Raw genomic sequence first — 16903 nt, 5'->3', positions numbered from 1 at the left:
GAGGTCATGAATGCTAATAAACATGTACAATACAGAGAAAAATTACTCATTGTACTGAGAACGAGAAACCCTGCTCTATATGGAGCATGATGGAGAGTCAAGTTAGAATAGTAACAACACGCGACTCTGCAAAATCGTGCCTCTTTTTGGAAAGGCGGCATGGAAGCTGAGAGCTCAAGGACAACCACCACGAGAAAAGGGAGCCACATTACAAAGACCGGGGAGGAGCGTCCTTGGCGAAGCAGCGGCAAGAACTCAGAGGCTGAGGCGTCTGACGCCTTAGCAGACTGAATCGTACTGCCATAAACCACAGCACACACCTGAGGGTCACCTGCTGCTTTTTCATTGCCCATAAATCGCTCTTTAATGACTTTCCTAAAGTTACTTAGAATACTCTTTTAGATTCCAGAATTCGCCATCTAATGTTCTCCTCTTTGAAAATGTGAACGTTCGCAGTATTGTGAGATCCTCAGATAGCCTATACAAGGCACACTTCTACTTACAAAACACTTCAGATTGATAGAACACCATTGCTCCGGGTCCCGAACTAATTTAAAACGCTAATATATTCAATTATTAACATGATTATAACACAAAAGTTCAACTCCTCATTTCTTCATGTTTTCTTCTGAGCTTTAACTCATTTTCACGTTTTATATAGCTAAACTAACATAATTTCATTATCGCATGATATCTTATTTAGCTTGACAACTCACAAGTATCAACTTAAAAACTGTTACAAAGAGCACTGGCTGGTGTGGCTCAGTGGATTGAGTGCTGGCCTAAGAAACAAAGGGTTGCTGGTTTGATTCCTAGTCAGGCCACGTGCATGGGTTGTGGGCCAGGTGCCCAGTTGGGGGCTTATGAGAGGCAAACACACACTGAATGTTCCCTCCGTCCTCTTTCTCTCTCCCTTCCCCTTGCTCTAAAAATAAACCAAGTGTTTTTTAAGACAGTACAAATAATACAATTTAGTAAAGGGGGTAAATAGCATGCAGAAATAAATATATTTTATATAGACAAAGAGTAATTTAAAGATACAATCAAAGAAAAGAACCAATAGCAACAAAACCAACTTAAAAATTTTCATGATCTAGATGAACAGATTCTTAAATGCTACCCAAATAAAAGAAAGTTGGGCAAGTGGAAAGTAACAACATATTCTTGATTAGAAAAATCATGCATAGAGGTCACTTTCTCATAATTGTTTATATGTTTAATATAATCTATAATAAATATTAGAAAGGTTTTCCAAACAAGCTTACCTGTTAAAATAAAGAATTTAAAAGAAAATTCTGAAAAACCAAAGTAATGAATAGAAGTTATCCCAAGCAGATATAAAAGTGTATTGTATTATGAAGCTATGGTCATTACAAGAATGTGATAATGGTCTGTGAACGGACAAACTGATGAAACAGAAGTTCCAGTAATAGACTCAAAATGATAGAGAAGTTTTCAACAATAAAGATGTCTCCTTAGATCAGCGGGAAAATATGGATCCTATAGTAAATGGTGTTTAGAAAAATGAATGTGAAAAAAGAGTTGACCCCTACATCATACTCCCCCATCAAAACCAATTCTTTATGGGTTTTAAGAGCCACTCATAACTAATATAAAACACTGACAACTCCTTAAAATATGAAAGTATAAAGACACTGAACATGAAAAAATGGGACAAGGTATACTATGCAATCATAAACAAAAATAAAATTATATACTAACATTGAGTCAACTGGAAGGCGAAAAGCATTCCTATAGCAGTCAAGAGGGGGGAGGGGGGAGGGAGAGAAGGGGGATAAGTAAGGGAAGGGTTTAGTCGAAGAACGTGTATAAATGACTCATGGACATGGACAACGGGGAGGTAGATGTTTGTGGGAGAAGGGGTGGGCTGGGTGGGGGAGAAAAATAGGGGGAAAATGGGAGAAGTGTAATTGAAAAAAAATAAAATAAAATAGAATAAAAAAGCTGTCCTAATGTGATTTCCAGAGTCAGGATCGGTGGAAATCCACTTTGGTCTCGCACATTGTTGGATCCTGTATTTCTGAAGGCCTCACCGGGTGGGACTATTATATCATGTTGACAATATAAATTAGACTGATTAGAGGCTGACAACATCATTAGGAATGATATACTATTTAGTAGCTGGCATTGCTGCCTGTTAGATTCGTACATGACCAACTGCTTTCTCTCTGCCCAATGACACTTTGGCACCAGCCCAAATCATAGTAAACGCTGCATGTAAACCTCAGGCCACTCATTAACTGCCCCCAGGAGGTCACTCAGCCCTTCCAGCCCTGTTAATAGATTGGCCTTTGGTAAAACTGTGAAGTAGAATAAGCTTATGTTTCTCCTGGGAAGTCAGGGATCTCACCTGGCTCCCAGATCCCCTATAGAGAGGCCATTGCCATACATGGGGAAAAAACACTCCACTTCCCACTAAAAGGTGCACCTTTTAGTCTTACTCATGTCTTGACCACCATAAGTCACTTTTTATTCACAAGTCTCAGTTTCCTCACATAAAGAGAATTAAAATTATCTGACTATCTGTATCATGGCAGGGGGAGGGGGGGATTCTTTAGATTGAATGAGCCAGTGGATATGAAAGCACCTTGTATCAGTCAGTTCTTTTAACAAACAACCATAAAAATCTCAGGGTCATAGAACAATAAGCATTTATTTCATTCAGCTACCTATAGGTAAGCTAAGGTTGTCTGAACTAGGCTGGGCCGGGCTGAGCAGTTCTGCTTTACGTTCTGGGTTTGGCTCGAATTGGGTCCTTGCTACCAAGTTGGGCTCTGGTCCATTTCCTGTATGTTTGTTCTAGAGCCCAGAATGCAGAGGAGGCATCAGCCTGGGAGAAGGTCTGCTCGCGGCGATGGCAGAGGTACAAGAGGGCGAGCCCAGCTGCACCGGCACACTGCAGTGCTTGTGTTGAGTCTGCTCCGACTCCAAACTGAGTCACATGGCCGAGCCCAACAGTGAAGAGTAAGAAAAGAACCTTCCACAAAGGTGAGGAAGAGGGCATGAAGAGTTTTAAACAATAATCTGGTCTACCACACACATGTGCCATTCACAGGCGAGAGCGTACTCTTTCTCGTTACTCTCTCCACCTCACTTAATACCAGGAAGCCAAACGTTATGTTTTTTACCTATTGCTCTGGCATCAGAGCAACTTGTTTGGCTGTGATCAATCTGACTGACCACTAGCCCACTGGATTAATCAACTGTTTGGTCATGTCCCATGGAACCTGTTTCCAGAGGTGCACTGGGTCCTCTGAGTTCTCTGTGCAGCCACCTCCAGGCCGTGCAAAAGGTAGGCTGCCAGAGGAGAGCTTTCTTTCTTACGCCTAATTGTTCCAGCTCCACTTCCTCAGACAGGGAGCCACATAACACCACCAACCCATGTTTACACAGACCAAAGGCTTCTACAGATTCGATCTATTTGTCACCTCTAAGTAGCCTCAATCATGCCCGTTTTATACACAAGGAAGTGGAGGCTCAAAGAGCCTCAGGTGACAAGCCCTAGGTCGCACCAAAAAGGAGTGGGAAACCCTGAATTTGACTCCAGAGCTCAGCCTCTTCCTCCCGCCGTGTGGACAAGGCTCCTGCTGACCATGTCCGGCTCTGCCTGATGCCACAGCACTCCCCTGATAGAATGCCAGCCCCACGTGACAGCTTATCTGCCACAACCACAGTGGTTTAATTTCTGCTGTTTGTGTGAACAGAAAGTACTCACTAAAATTTAATTTGGTGCATTTCAGTCTTAGTAAGCACTTAATTCCACGATGACACAACCCAGCCAGTCAGCAGTTGCTCCAGCTATTTCCATGCGGCCAGCCCCCCAGATAACCGAGAACGCTCCCGCTCCCGCATCCCAGGCTGTTTGAAATTCACATTCCTTCATTATTATGTCAAGGAAAGTCATTATGTGACTAAAGAAAATGCTTTCTGCCTAGAAAAATAAAATGTAATCTTGTGCGATGGATTAACATTTTCTGCTGGGCATTACAATAAATGGGGAGCTTTTAAGAAGCATGATTTTCTGAATTATGTGGTCTGATGATTATTTAACCACGTTGGCTGGTAACAACTATTTATCAAGCCCGGAGTAATGCAGTTTAACAGACCCATCGTTAGGCCCCATGGATCCCTTCAGAGGCTCCTGCCAGGAACTGGACTCCCAGAATCCTCTGGGGCAAGGCAGAGGGTGAAGGGAAATGGGGGTGAGCTTGAGAGAAAGAGGAAGATTTGATATAGACCTGTTAATGTTAACCAGGTCAAGCTAAAGGGGCCATGAGTTTTCAGCGGCAGGGACAATATCACAGTCATCGTGCCGAGAACTCACGTGCAGCCGTAGCTGTGAGGCTGCTTGTCACGTAGTGTGGTAGGTGCAGTTGACCACTGAGGTGTTGGCTCCGTCTCGATTATGGTCTTTTCCCTTGCTTTATCTTCAGCTCCTGGCCCGATGCCTGGCACAGAGATGGCACTCAGTAAATACTTATCGAATCTTGTCTGAATCTGCATTGAGTGTGGAAAGTAAAGAAAAGAGTCTCTAAGACCAAGAAAGTGGCACCCGTCTTGGAAAGGAGGTCAGGAGAAAGGAAGAGTTTGAGGTGATACATAGGGTGGGAAATCTTATGTTTTTTCTGGAGAAGAGAAGGCTCAGAGTCAAGATCACTGCCTTGAGCCCATAACATGGCCACCACGATGCAGGAGTGGCCCTATATTGAGTAACTTTGGCGCAGGGGAGGGTATTGCTAGCAGGTAACTTTTGAAGGGGAAAATGGAAGTAAATTCTAAGGTATCCGTCAAAGAAGGAACGACTTTCCCAGAGAGTTAGCACCATGTGTCAGGAGAGGCTTGGCTTTGGGAAGAATGTTAGAGAGGGAAGTATAACATCAGACAGAAGGTTGAAGTAGGTGACCTTTAAAGTCCTGTGAGAGGCTATGATGCAGAGTCCATATTTTATTTATTTGCTTCTGCTGGCACAGAGGAAGCTGAATCAGGTCTCTTGTTGAATTTGACCTTGAAGACCCTGAAATGAAAGTAACTACGGTCAGAATAGTTCAGATGGGGACCATGTGTGAATAATCACATGCTGCAGGGCTTGGTTGAGTTACATGTGTCACAGGCATGTGGGGTTTAGAGGTCAAGGCTACTGCAGTCTAGAGACCCCTGGAGAAGTTCTAGGAGGCCAGAGCAACCAGGAAGACCTCCCTGGAAGTGGTTGGTTGAGCATTCAGGAAGCATGGGGAAGTGAGACCCAAGAACCAATACCTGAGCAGATGCTGTGGAATTGTAAGATAGGGGCTCTGGCCAGAAGGGAAGGGGTGAAGTCCAGTCCCAGAGGAGAAAAATAAGCCAAGGGCTTTGGAAAGAATGCAGTCTCTCCAAGGGAAGATCTGGGACTGGGGATAAGAGAACGTGATGTCAACCCCAGGACAAGGCACACCCGGTTGGTTCCTTGATGAAGACCTGCCCGTGACAGTTCTCATATGTTCGCACTGGTGGAGGCAGCGGCGGCTCTGACAGAGCGAGAAGGTGGGATGAAAGTTTTAGAAACAGACAGTCCTGGCTCTATCACGCCCGGGATGTGTGGTCTTTGGCAAGTGGCTGAACCTCTGAGTTTTAGTTTCCTCAGCTATAAAATAGGGTCTTAAAAAAAAACCTCTCCAGCCCTCTGAGAGCTGCTGTGCTGATTATATGGGTCACGGATATCAGCATGATTTGTGACTCTTAAGTGCGCTGCACTTACCGGGGCAGCCGCATCTCCTCTCCTTCTCAACGCAGTCTGGCAAGAGCCTCTTCTTAAAGCAGCCTGGAGATCCCTTCTCCAAGCCAGACGGAGGGAGCCCACAAGAGCCAGAGAGTGAGGGCGTGAGGGCCAGAGACAGCCTTAGAGTGAGCCTCCTAGAGCCAGAGCCAGCCCAAAATGTCTGCAGCTCCTCTCTCCCTCCCTGCCTCCTCTCTCTCCCCGCGTCCTCTCACAGTGGGTGTTGCAAACCGTCCTGACCATTCACAGAACCCTATGTAGGCTCTGTCTGCTTCTTCCCTAGGCTCTGTCTGCTTCTTCCATACCAGCCCACAGACCAAGATCCCTCCCATCTTCCTGAGTCTTGGAAGTAAAGCGGATCTTTGCAACAATGTATCCAGCCACTAGCTCCAGGCATGCAAGGGCATCCTGAAAGCTGCTTCCTGCTGCCTATCTCCCAGCTGCAAACTCTGCGGTTTGTTTTTGGACTCTCCTGTTTCTGTAACAGGAGGGCCTGGGCGGCCCGTGCAGGATCAGTGGCTGCGTAATTGGCAGAAGCCGTTCGCGTGCGCCTGCCCCTCCCCCAGCCCGAGATGGGGAAGCCCCCAAGCGACCTCGAGAGGCGTCTGGGCGCGCCCTTCCCACAGAACCTGGGCAAGCTGGAGCGCGCGCCTTCCTCCTGCCGGCCCTCCACGTGGCCCCCCTCCCCGCGCCCCCCCCCCCCGGGAGTTCCAAGTGTATCCAGGCAACAGCCCAACGGATACTTCTTGGCGAGCTCTCTCTGGCTGCTGAGGACGGTTTCTGTGCTCCCGGACAGAGCTCCCAGACGCGCCCAATGGGCAACTGCCTGAGTTCACTCTGCCCCCACCCCCCGCCCTGGGGACCAGGGGGCCAGCTCAGAGCTCCCCCAGGTGGCCAGTTTCCCTTGGTCCGCCAGCGGCACCCAGTTGTCTGTGCTCCTCCACCCCCTGCAGGGCCAGCCCGCCAGCACCTGCTAACATGCGGTGTTGCAGCCTTCGTGAGTGTCTGTGTGAGGATCCCCCAGAGCCTGTGGCGTTTGCTCGGGATCCTGAGGTCCCTTTACCAGTGGGCCTGTGGGGGGCACGGGGAGGAGGTAGGTGAGGAGGGGGGGGAGCCCACTGTGCCAGAGAGTGAGGCTGAGGGCTGTGAGGGAGCCCCGCCTACCTGCAGGCTCCCGGGGTCCCAGGGAGGCCTCCGTGCCTCGGTGCTCAGGCCTGGGCTCCTGCAGGGCGTCCTGCAGGTGCAGGGCCGGGAAGACGGAAGGCGCGGTAAGTCCCAGGCCTCCGTGAGGGGCTCCCCCTGCCTTTGCAGGAAGAGGAACCCCATCACCAGCTCCTATAGCTCCACCCGAGGCTGCCCTCTGGTGGAGAGGGGGAGGCGTGCCGCCCCTTGCCACGTCGGGCCGCCCCAGAGGGCCGGGAAGACGCTGAGACAGCAGCGCCCTGGGGCTCCCTCCTCAGCTGCCGCCCTGCCACGGAGGCTGAGCCAGCCTGAGCAGGGCCAGGGTGCCACCAGAGGGGACACAGCACCCTCCAGGCGCCGCAAAAGGAAGGTCTGCCTGCTCCCGCGCAGGCGAGGGCCCCCTCTAAGCCTGCCACCAGGTCCCGACCCTGGGTACAGGGTGACCCCAGAAGATTTGGACAGAGACCGAGAAGCGCGGTGGCGGACCATCCTCAGGGCTCTGCGTGGTGAGGCGTGGGCCCTCTCGGGCTGCGGGGCTCCAGAGCCTTTGCCTTCCTGCCCGCAGCCTGTGCCTGCCCTCAGTGCCCCTGTGTCCGCCGGTGCTCCAGTCACCTCTGTGCTGAGCGCCAGCCCCTCGGCCTGCACATCTGCAGACTTGGCTGCCAGGCCAGCCTCTGACAGCGGGGTGATTCCCATGGACACCAGCCCACCTCTCAGGCCAGCCTCTGACAGCGGGGTGACCCCCATGGACACCAGCCCACCTCCCAGGCCAGCCTCTGACAGCGGGGTGACCCCCATGGACACCAGCCCACCTCCCAGGCCAGCCTCTGACAGCGGGGTGACCCCCATGGACACCAGCCCCGCTCCCTATGCACTTCCCTCGGGGGCTCCACCCAGCTCTCGAGGCAGAAAACGGGCAGCCTCAGGCCCAGCCCAGGCCCCAGTCTCCACTGTAGGCCAGCCAGCCCTGGGCAACATCGCCCAGGCCCCCCCGGGAACGCACGCCGGCCCCAGGCCTGCCTTGGCCGCCTTGTCATCGGCTCCAGGCCCGTCTGGCACGGCCACCCAGCGCCCTGGGGGAAGCTCCGGACAGAACAGCCGGAAGCGCACCCGCCAGGGCACCCTGGTCACGACCCCTGGCGCCAGGGCTGGGAAAAAGCGTCCGCTCGGAGGCGCTGCTGCGCCCGCCGTCATGCCCACCCATGGACCTGCACCCAAGCAGAGCTCCCATGCTTCCAGCCAAGGGCTGGGCACCACCAGCAGCACGGTGGCCTCTACCGTGGTGTCCCTCTCAGCCTCCACCACCAAGGGCCCTGCCTCTGCTGGGCACACGGCAACAACTCAGAAGACCACCAGCCTACCAATCCCTGGGGCAGTCGGTGCGGGCACATCCTCAAGCACATCCGCAGCCTTGGCTGCCAGGCCAGCCTCTGACAGCGGGGTGATCCCCATGGACACCACCCCAGCTCCCTAGCTCTCCTCTCTGAGGCTGCATAGAGAACAGGAGGTTGGAAATGAAGGCGCGGTGCAGGCTGTTAAGAAGGAGGAATCCTTGTGGGCTTTCTGGGAAAGGAGGAAGCTAAGCTGGCAGCTGGAGAAACCAAGGAAGAGGAGCACAAACGGTAAGGATCTGCGTCCCTGTGATGGCCGACTTTCCCCTCTTACATTATGTCATGTTGTATGACTTGAAGGGACAAAAAAGTAGAGCACAGTCTCCCAGGTACTGATGCCAAAGATGCCCCTTGGGTTTGGCAGCCAGGCCAGGACCCCTGCTCCCCGGAGTGGCCTTCAGCCTGACGGCCTCCTCCCCTCTTCAGCACTGCAGTTCCTGACTTCTGGTCAGAGGCGGATTAAGGCGGGTGGAGGCCCCGGACGGGGAAGTAGATATTGGTTGGGCCCCTTAAAAACAAGGAGAGAGCCAGGGAAGAGAAAAATCCGCATTTCCCATATTTTATGCAGCGTAGCAATGAAAGCAAACTTGGTGTCATTAAAGGAAAGTGTCAAGTTGGGGTTTTGCGGGGCCCTTCAGAAGTCGGGGCCCAGGGTGCGCGCCCGCTGCGCCCACCCTTCGATCCGCCTCTGCTTCTGGTAGGGCTGCAGGGCCCCAATTACTCGTTTAGAATTGATATTTGAGAAGAACTCAGAATGATTCATTTAAGATCCATTCCTGTTTAAATCAGCAGTGTGTTACTTTTTCTTGTTGACCTGTATTTCGTCGCATGGCTGTACCACAGTTTGTTCATTCACGTGCCATGAAAGGTCTGACAAGTGTCAACATTTGTTTTTTATGCCAACTCTTCTAATAGGTAACCACTGGTATCTCCTTGGGGTATGGATTTGTGGTTTCCTAGTGATGAATGAGGATTTTCTTTTCCTGTGCTGATTAGCGTGCACAGGTTTGCTTTGGGGCAGAATCTTCAGATGTCTTTCTCACTTAAATGGGCGGTTTTTGTCTTGTTGTTTTAATTGAAAGGTTTTTCACATATTCTGGGCACATATTTATCACAAGTGGGAGCCCTTTAATTTTGTTGTTTTTCGACTTTGCTTTGGCTATTTTGGGCTCCTTGCAATTCCATATGAATTGGATGACCAGCTTTTCTATTTATGTAAAAAGGGGGATGACATTGTGATTGAAATCGCATCGAACGTGTCCTCATTTAGATAGTATTGCTATCTCGATCGTTTGTCTTCTGACCCATGAACACGGAATACCGTTCTATTTATTTGGACATTTTAAATTGATTTCCTGCATTCTTTATAGTTTTCAATGTACAAGACTTTCATCTCCTTGGTTAAGCTTATTTCCAGTATTTAGTTCTTTGAAATGCCATTGAAATGGAATTGCTCTTTAATTTTCTTCATGGATTGTCACTGCTGGTGTATAGAAACACACAGATTTTTGTATGTTGATCTTATGACCTGCAAATTTGCTCATTTCATTTGTTGTTGCCACAGGTAGATCTGTGGTAGATTCTTTGAAAGATTATATAGATATATATAGATAGATAGATATAGGTATAGATATATGGAATCATACCATCAGTGATATAATTTTACTTCTTCCTTTCCGATTTGGATGCCTTTTGTTTCTCTTCCCTGTCTACTTGCTCTGGCTAGAAGTTTAGGGTAATAATGAATAGCAGTGGTGAAAACAGGAACACTTGTTTTGTTCCTGATCCTGGTGGGAAAGCTTTCAGCCCTTCAATATTGATTTTGTTGTTTTCTGTGGGGTTTTCATAGGTCACCTTTATTATGTTGAGGAAGTTCCTGTCTGTTCATGGTTTCCTCAGTGTTTTGTTTTGTTTGTGTTTTTTAATCTACTTATGGTTTTCTCACTTTTATTTTTTCAATCATGAAAGAGCATTAGATTTTGTTAAATGCCTTTTCTGTGTCTATTGAGGTGGTCAGTAATTAATTTCATTCCATTAGTGTCTATTGTATGGATTGATTTTCTTATACTGACCTTCTTGCATTCCTAGGATAAGTCCTGCTTGCTCACGGTATATAAACCTTTGTACGTGCTGTAGATTCAGTTTGTTAGTATCTCGTTGAGAAGTTTTTCATCTATGCTCATTAAAATGTATCCTGGCCGTTATAATTTGGGGGGGGGCATGTCTTTATCTGGCCTTGGTAGGAAAAAGAACTGGTGATCTCATCGAATGAGTTAGGAAGAGTTCCCTTCTTTTCTGTTTTGGAAGAATTTGAAAGATGTCAAGGTTACTTCTTCTTCAGTGTTTAATAGTGTTCTTCAAGTCTTTTATTCTTTCTTTCTTTTTTTTTCTATCCTCCCTTGATGATTGTTTTATTGCTTTTTAGAGAAAGACAGGAAGGGAGAGAGAGGGAGAAGCATCCATTGGTTGACATTTTGTACGTGCATTGACCAAGAAATGGACCCACAACCTAGGTGTGTGCCTTGACCAGGAATCAAACTCATGACCTTTCAGTTATGGGATGATGCTCCAGCCAACTGAGCCACCACAGCCAGAGTTCAAGCTTTTTTGTTTTGTTTTGTTTTTTTGTTTCTTAGTGTAGGTGTTTATTGGTGCACATTATTTCTCACAAGTGCTTTTTCTTCATCCCATTGGTTTAGGTATGCTATGTTTTAATTTTTTGTGGTCTCTAAGCTCTTCCAGTGTATTTCAAAGAGTTGTTTAAAGTCTTTGACTAGTCTGTTTCCTGAACTTTCTCAGGAATTGTTTCAGTCAGTATATTTATTCCTGAATGGGCCATACTTTTTAAATTTGCTAATGCCTTGTGATTGTCTTCTTGAAAATGGTGTGTCTTACTCTTATGCTGTAACTTTGGAAGTCAGATCTTCCCCTTGTCCAGGGTTTGACTTATTTTTTTGTGATGGTCGAAGGTTATAGTAGTCCATTTTTCAGGGGTTTACTGAACTCTTTTTACAGAGGATGTATTTGTTGCTATGCGTGGTCACTGAAGACTGCTCCTCGGCGTATGTTCGGGTAGTGTTTGGACAGAGATCTCCTTGAATACCAGGAGCCAGAAAACGAGAGAGTAAACTTTTTTTCAGTCTTTGAAGATTGGCTGTTAGGGTTGTCCCTCAGCACTCAGCCGGGTTTGCACTGAGCCCAGGGACCAGCCCAAAGTGAAAGCTTATTTCTTCAAAGGTAATTTTTGAGCAAGCCTCTTCCCCGACGCATGCATGTGGCTTTCTGAATTCCCCAAATATATGGGTGATTTTGAGTGCTCTAATTTCCCAATAAAAGCTCTCTCCCCAATTTCCGCCCATAGGCATTTTGCCACCTGTGGTATTATGCCTCAACCAGAATCTTTTGGTCCAGGCAGCTACGGGTTGTTGGCCAGCTTAATGGCTTCAAGCAATGCCCGTAGCTTTTCCAGCCTTCAGGGAGCTCTCAGACGGCTTTAGAACAGACCTGCCTACACGATCATTAGCAAAGAGGTCTTGCTCTGCTTTCTCCAGACCTAAGGACCAGGATCCCACCCTGGGAACTGGGGGATACAGTTTTCATGGCCACAGCCAAGCTGGGGAAGGAGTGGCACAAGGGCAAGGAAAACCGCCACGAAGCTTTCCTACCGTTTTCCAGTGGCCTTTTTAAAAATTCACTGTTTGCTTGATTGCTGTGAACCTTCGACCATTTATAAAGTTCTAACAAGATAGAGTTGTTTAAAAACAACTACTGTTTAGTAGAAATGATTTCCATTTTATACTCTTCTTGGAGATTGTTCCTGACAGGCTGCAGAACTGCTGCGTTCTTTATTAAAAGTCTTTAAAGTATTAAAAGTCCTAAGCTCCTTGCAGACTCTATGGGTGTTATCTCTTTGTTGTGTTTTGCTTTTCTGATTTGTTGGTATGGGAGATGAAAAGGGATAGGTGTTGGAATTCAATATGAAAGAGTCATAATTAATATAACTCTGTTAAGCAACATAATTGGTAGGATGAAGTCTTTTATTCGGGCCTGCCTTTGGTCTGTTTATTTTAGTGTAAGTAGGGAATAAAGTGAACTAAATGCCTCAGGTAGTCTACTTTGTCTTGGGTTGCCTAGGAAAGCTTTTGAAATGCACAGACTTGGTTTGTAAAGACTTTCATTTATTTTTACAGAGAGACGAAGGGAAGGAGAGAGGGAGAGGAACAACTACCGTTGCCTCTGGAATGCAGTCCCCCGGTTGCGAGCCAGGCCTTTCCTCGCACCACGGTACCCGGATGCCCCGCGCGCGCCCCCGGGACCTCCGCCCGCCCATGGACGCGGCCTCCTGGGCCCGCTGCCTCCCTGCACTCGGCCCGCCACCAGTGCCCCCGACGCCGCGCGCCCGCAGCAACGGTACCGGAGCCTCACGCACTCCCCAGGCCGGGCAGCCGGGTGGGCGGGAGCAGGGATGGAGAAAGCCAGCGGGGCAGCGCGGGGCCGGGATGGGCGGCCCTGTCGGCCAATGGCAGCCCAGAGCTTCAGCTAGCAAAGCCCTCGGCCAATGGAAGCCAGGGGTGGGGGCAAAGGGCAGGTCACTTGTGTGAGCAAGGAAGGTGGGCCTCGGGGATGGGACCTTCGGGTTGGGTGGGCTGGTGTCGCCGGCGGCAGAGGCAGGGTACTTACAGCTGCAGCGGCGGCGGTGGCGAGGCGGTGTGTGACAGCGGCCGGAGCGGGAGCGCCGGCGACGGCGGTGGTTCCAGTGGCGGCGGAGGTAGGAGAGGCCGTCGGAGGGTCGGCGGGAGCGGGAGAGGCGGCGGTGGGACCCGGTGCGGCGGCGGTGGGACCCGGCGGGGGCGGCGGTGAGATCCGGGGGACGGCGGTGGGACCCGGTGCGGCGGCGGTGGGACCCGGTGCGGCGGTTGGACCCGGCGGGGGCGGCGGTGAGATCCGAGGGGCGGCGGTGGGACCCGGGGTGCGGCGGTGGGACCCGTGGGCGGCGGCGGTGGGACCCGGTTGCGGCTGTTGGACCGCGCGGCGTTGGCGGTGGGACCTGGGGGGCGGCGGTAGGACCCGTTGCGGCGACGATGAGACCCGTCGTGACCCGGAGGCGTCGTCGTCGCCTGTGAGACCCGGCGGGACCCGGAGGCGGCGGCGGCGGCGGCGGCGATGAGACCCGGAGGGACGTGGCGGCGGCGGCAGCGGTGGGACCTGTCATCGGTGGCGGTGGGGCCTGGTGGCGGCGGTGGGACCCGGCGGCGGCGGCGGCGATGAGACACGGCGGGACCCGGAGGCGGCGGCCGCGATGAGACCCGGCTTGACTCGGCGGCGGCGGGACCCGGGGGGCGGCGGTGGGACCCGGCGGCGGCGATGAGACATGGCGGGACCCGGCGGCGACGGCGGCGGCGGCGATGAGACACGGCGGGACCCAGCGGCGACGGCGGCGGCGGTGATCAGACCCGGCGGGGCCCGCCGGGGGCGTCTGTGGGATCCCGGTGGCAGCGATGGCACCGTGGGCGGCGTTTGGACCCGGCGGAGGCGGCCTCGATTGGACCCGGCGGGGGCGGCGGTGGGACCCGGTGCGGCGGCGGTGGTATCAGGGGGGCGGCGTTGCGACCCCGAGGCGGCGGCGATGAGACTCGTCGTGACCCGGAGGCGGCGTCGTCGCCGGTGAGACCCGGCGGGACCCGGAGGCGGCGACGGCGGCGATGAGACCCGGCGGGACGTGGCGGCGGCGGCAATGAGACCCGGTGCGGCGGCGGTGGGACCTGTCATCGGTGGCGGTGCGTCCCGGGGGCGGCTGTGGACCCCGTAGGCTTCTTGGGACCCGGCGTCGGCGGCGATGAGAACCGGGTGGCGTCGGTGGGACCCGGTTTGCACCGTTGGGACCCGTCAGCGGTGGCGGTGGGTCCCAGGGTGCGGCAGTGGACCCGGTGTGCAGCGGTGGGTCCCGGGGTGCGTCTGTGGACCCGGCGGTGGCGGCGATGATACATGGCCGGACCTGGCGGCGGCGACGGTGAGACCCCTCGTGGCCCGGCGGAGGCGGCTGTGTGATCTCGGGGGCGGCGGTGGGACCCGGTTCGGCGGCGATGGGACCCGGTGGCGGCGTTTGGACCCGGCGGCGGCGGCGGTGGGACCCGTCGGCGGCGGCGGTGGGACCTGGGGGCGGCGGTAGGACCCGTTGCGCGACGATGAGACCCGTCGTGACCCGGAGGCGGCGTCGTCACCGGTGAGACCCGGCGGGACCCGGCGGCGACGGCGGCGGCGGCAATGAGACCCGGCGGGACGTGGCGGCGGCGGCGGCGGCAATGAGACCCGGTGCGGCGGCGGTGGGACCTGTCATCGGTGGCGGTGGGACCTGTGGGCGGCGGCGGGACCCGGCGGGCGGCGAGGGGACCCGGCGGCGGCGGCTATGAGACCCGATGGCACCCGGAGGCGGCTGCGGCGGCGTGAGACACGGCGTGACCTGGCGGCGGCGGTGATGAGACCCGGCGGGACCCGGCGGCGGCGTTGGTGAGACCCGGCGGGGCCCGGCGGGCGCGGCGGTGTGATCCCGGGGGCGGCGGTAGGACCGGTGGGCGGCGTTTGGACCCGGCGGCGGTGACGGTGGGTCCCGGGGGGCGGCTGTGGACCCCGTAGGCGGCGTGGGACCCGGCGTCGGCGGCGATGAGAACCGGGTGGCGTCGGTGGGACCCGGTTTGCACCGTTGGGACCCGTCAGCGGTGGCGGTGGGTCCCAGGGTGCGGCAGTGGACCCGGTGTGCAGCGGTGGGACCCGTGGGCGGCGTTTGGACCCGGCGGCGGTGGCTGTGGGCCCCGGGGTGCGTCTGTGGACCCGGTGTGCGGCGGTGGGACCCGGTGTCGGTGGGTCCCGGGGTGCGGCGGTGGGACCCGGCGGTGGCGGCGATGATACATGGCGGGACCCGACGGCGGCGGCGGTGAGACCTTCGGGGCCCGGCGGCGATGGGACCCGGAGGCGGCGTCGGTGGGTCCCGAAGGCGGCGGCGGTGGGACCCGGTGGCGTCGTTTGGACCCGGCGGCGGCGGTGGTGGGACCCGGTGGCGGCGTTTGGACCCGGCGTCTTTGGCGGCGATGAGACCCGGCGGGGGCGGCGGTGAGATCCGGGGGACGGCGGTGGGACCCGGGGGGCGGCGATGGGACCCGGGGTGCGGCGGTTGGACCCGGCGGGGGCGGCGGTGAGATCCGAGGGGCGGCGGTGGGACCCGGGGTGCGGCGGTGGGACCCGTGGGCGGCGGCGGTGGGACCCGGTTGCGGCTGTTGGACCGCGCGGCGTTGGCGGTGGGACCTGGGGGGCGGCGGTAGGACCCGTTGCGGCGACGATGAGACCCGTCGTGACCCGGAGGCGTCGTCGTCGCCTGTGAGACCCGGCGGGACCCGGAGGCGGCGGCGGCGGCGGCGGCGATGAGACCCGGAGGGACGTGGCGGCGGCGGCAGCGGTGGGACCTGTCATCGGTGGCGGTGGGGCCTGGTGGCGGCGGTGGGACCCGGTGGCGGCGGCGATGAGACACGGCGGGACCCGGAGGCGGCGGCCGCGATGAGACCCGGCTTGACTCGGCGGCGGCGGGACCCGGGGGGCGGCGGTGGGACCCAGCGGCGGCGGCGATGAGACATGGCGGGACCCGGCGGCGACGGCGGCGGCGGCGATGAGACACGGCGGGACCCAGCGGCGACGGCGGCGGCGGCAATGAGACCCGGTGCGGCGGCGGTGGGACCTGACATCGGTGGCGGTGGGACCTGGTGGCGGCCGCGGTGAGATACGGCGGGACCCGGCGGCGACGGCGGCGGCGGCGATGAGACACGGCGTGACCCGGCGGCGACGGCGGCGGCGGTGATCAGACCCGGCGGGGCCCGCCGGGGGCGACTGTGGGATCCCGGTGGCAGCGATGGTACCGTGGGCGTCGTTTGGACCCGGCGGAGGCGGCTGTGGGACCCGGTGCGGCGTCGGTGTGTTCCGTAGGCGCGTAGGCGTCGGCGGTGGTATCCGGGGGGCGGCGTTGCGACCCCGAGGCGGCGGCGATGAGACTCGTCGTGACCCAGAGGCGGCGTCGTCGCCGGTGAGACCCGGCGGGACCCGGAGGGGGCGGCAATGAGACCCGGCGGGACGTGGCGGAGGTGGGACCTGTCATCGGTGGCGGTGGGTCCCGGGGGGCGGCTGTGGACCCCGTAGGCGGCTTGGGACCCGGCGTCGGCGGCGATGAGAACCGGGTGGCGTCGGTGGGACCCGTTTTGCGCCGTTTGGACCCTTCAGAGGTGGCGGTGGGTCCCGGGGTGCGTCTGTGGACCCGGTGTGCGGCGGTGGGACCCGGGGGCGGCGTTTGGACCCCGCGGCGGTGGCGGTGGGTCCCGGGGTGCGTCTGTGGACCCGGTGTGCGGCGGTGGGTCCCGGGGTGCGTCTGTGGACCCGGTGTGCGGCGGTGGGACCCGGTCTGCGGCGGTGGGTCCCGGGGTGCGGCGGTGGGACCCGGCGGTGGCGGCGATGATACATGGCGGGACCCGGCGGCGGCGGCGATGAGACCCGGCGGGGCACGACGTGGGCCGCTGTG

Source organism: Furipterus horrens, unplaced genomic scaffold (genome assembly GCF_987537825.1).
Source record: "Furipterus horrens unplaced genomic scaffold, mFurHor1.1.pri manual_scaffold_24, whole genome shotgun sequence".
Lineage (NCBI taxonomy): Eukaryota > Metazoa > Chordata > Mammalia > Chiroptera > Furipteridae > Furipterus > Furipterus horrens.
This window is presented reverse-complemented; position numbering follows the sequence as displayed.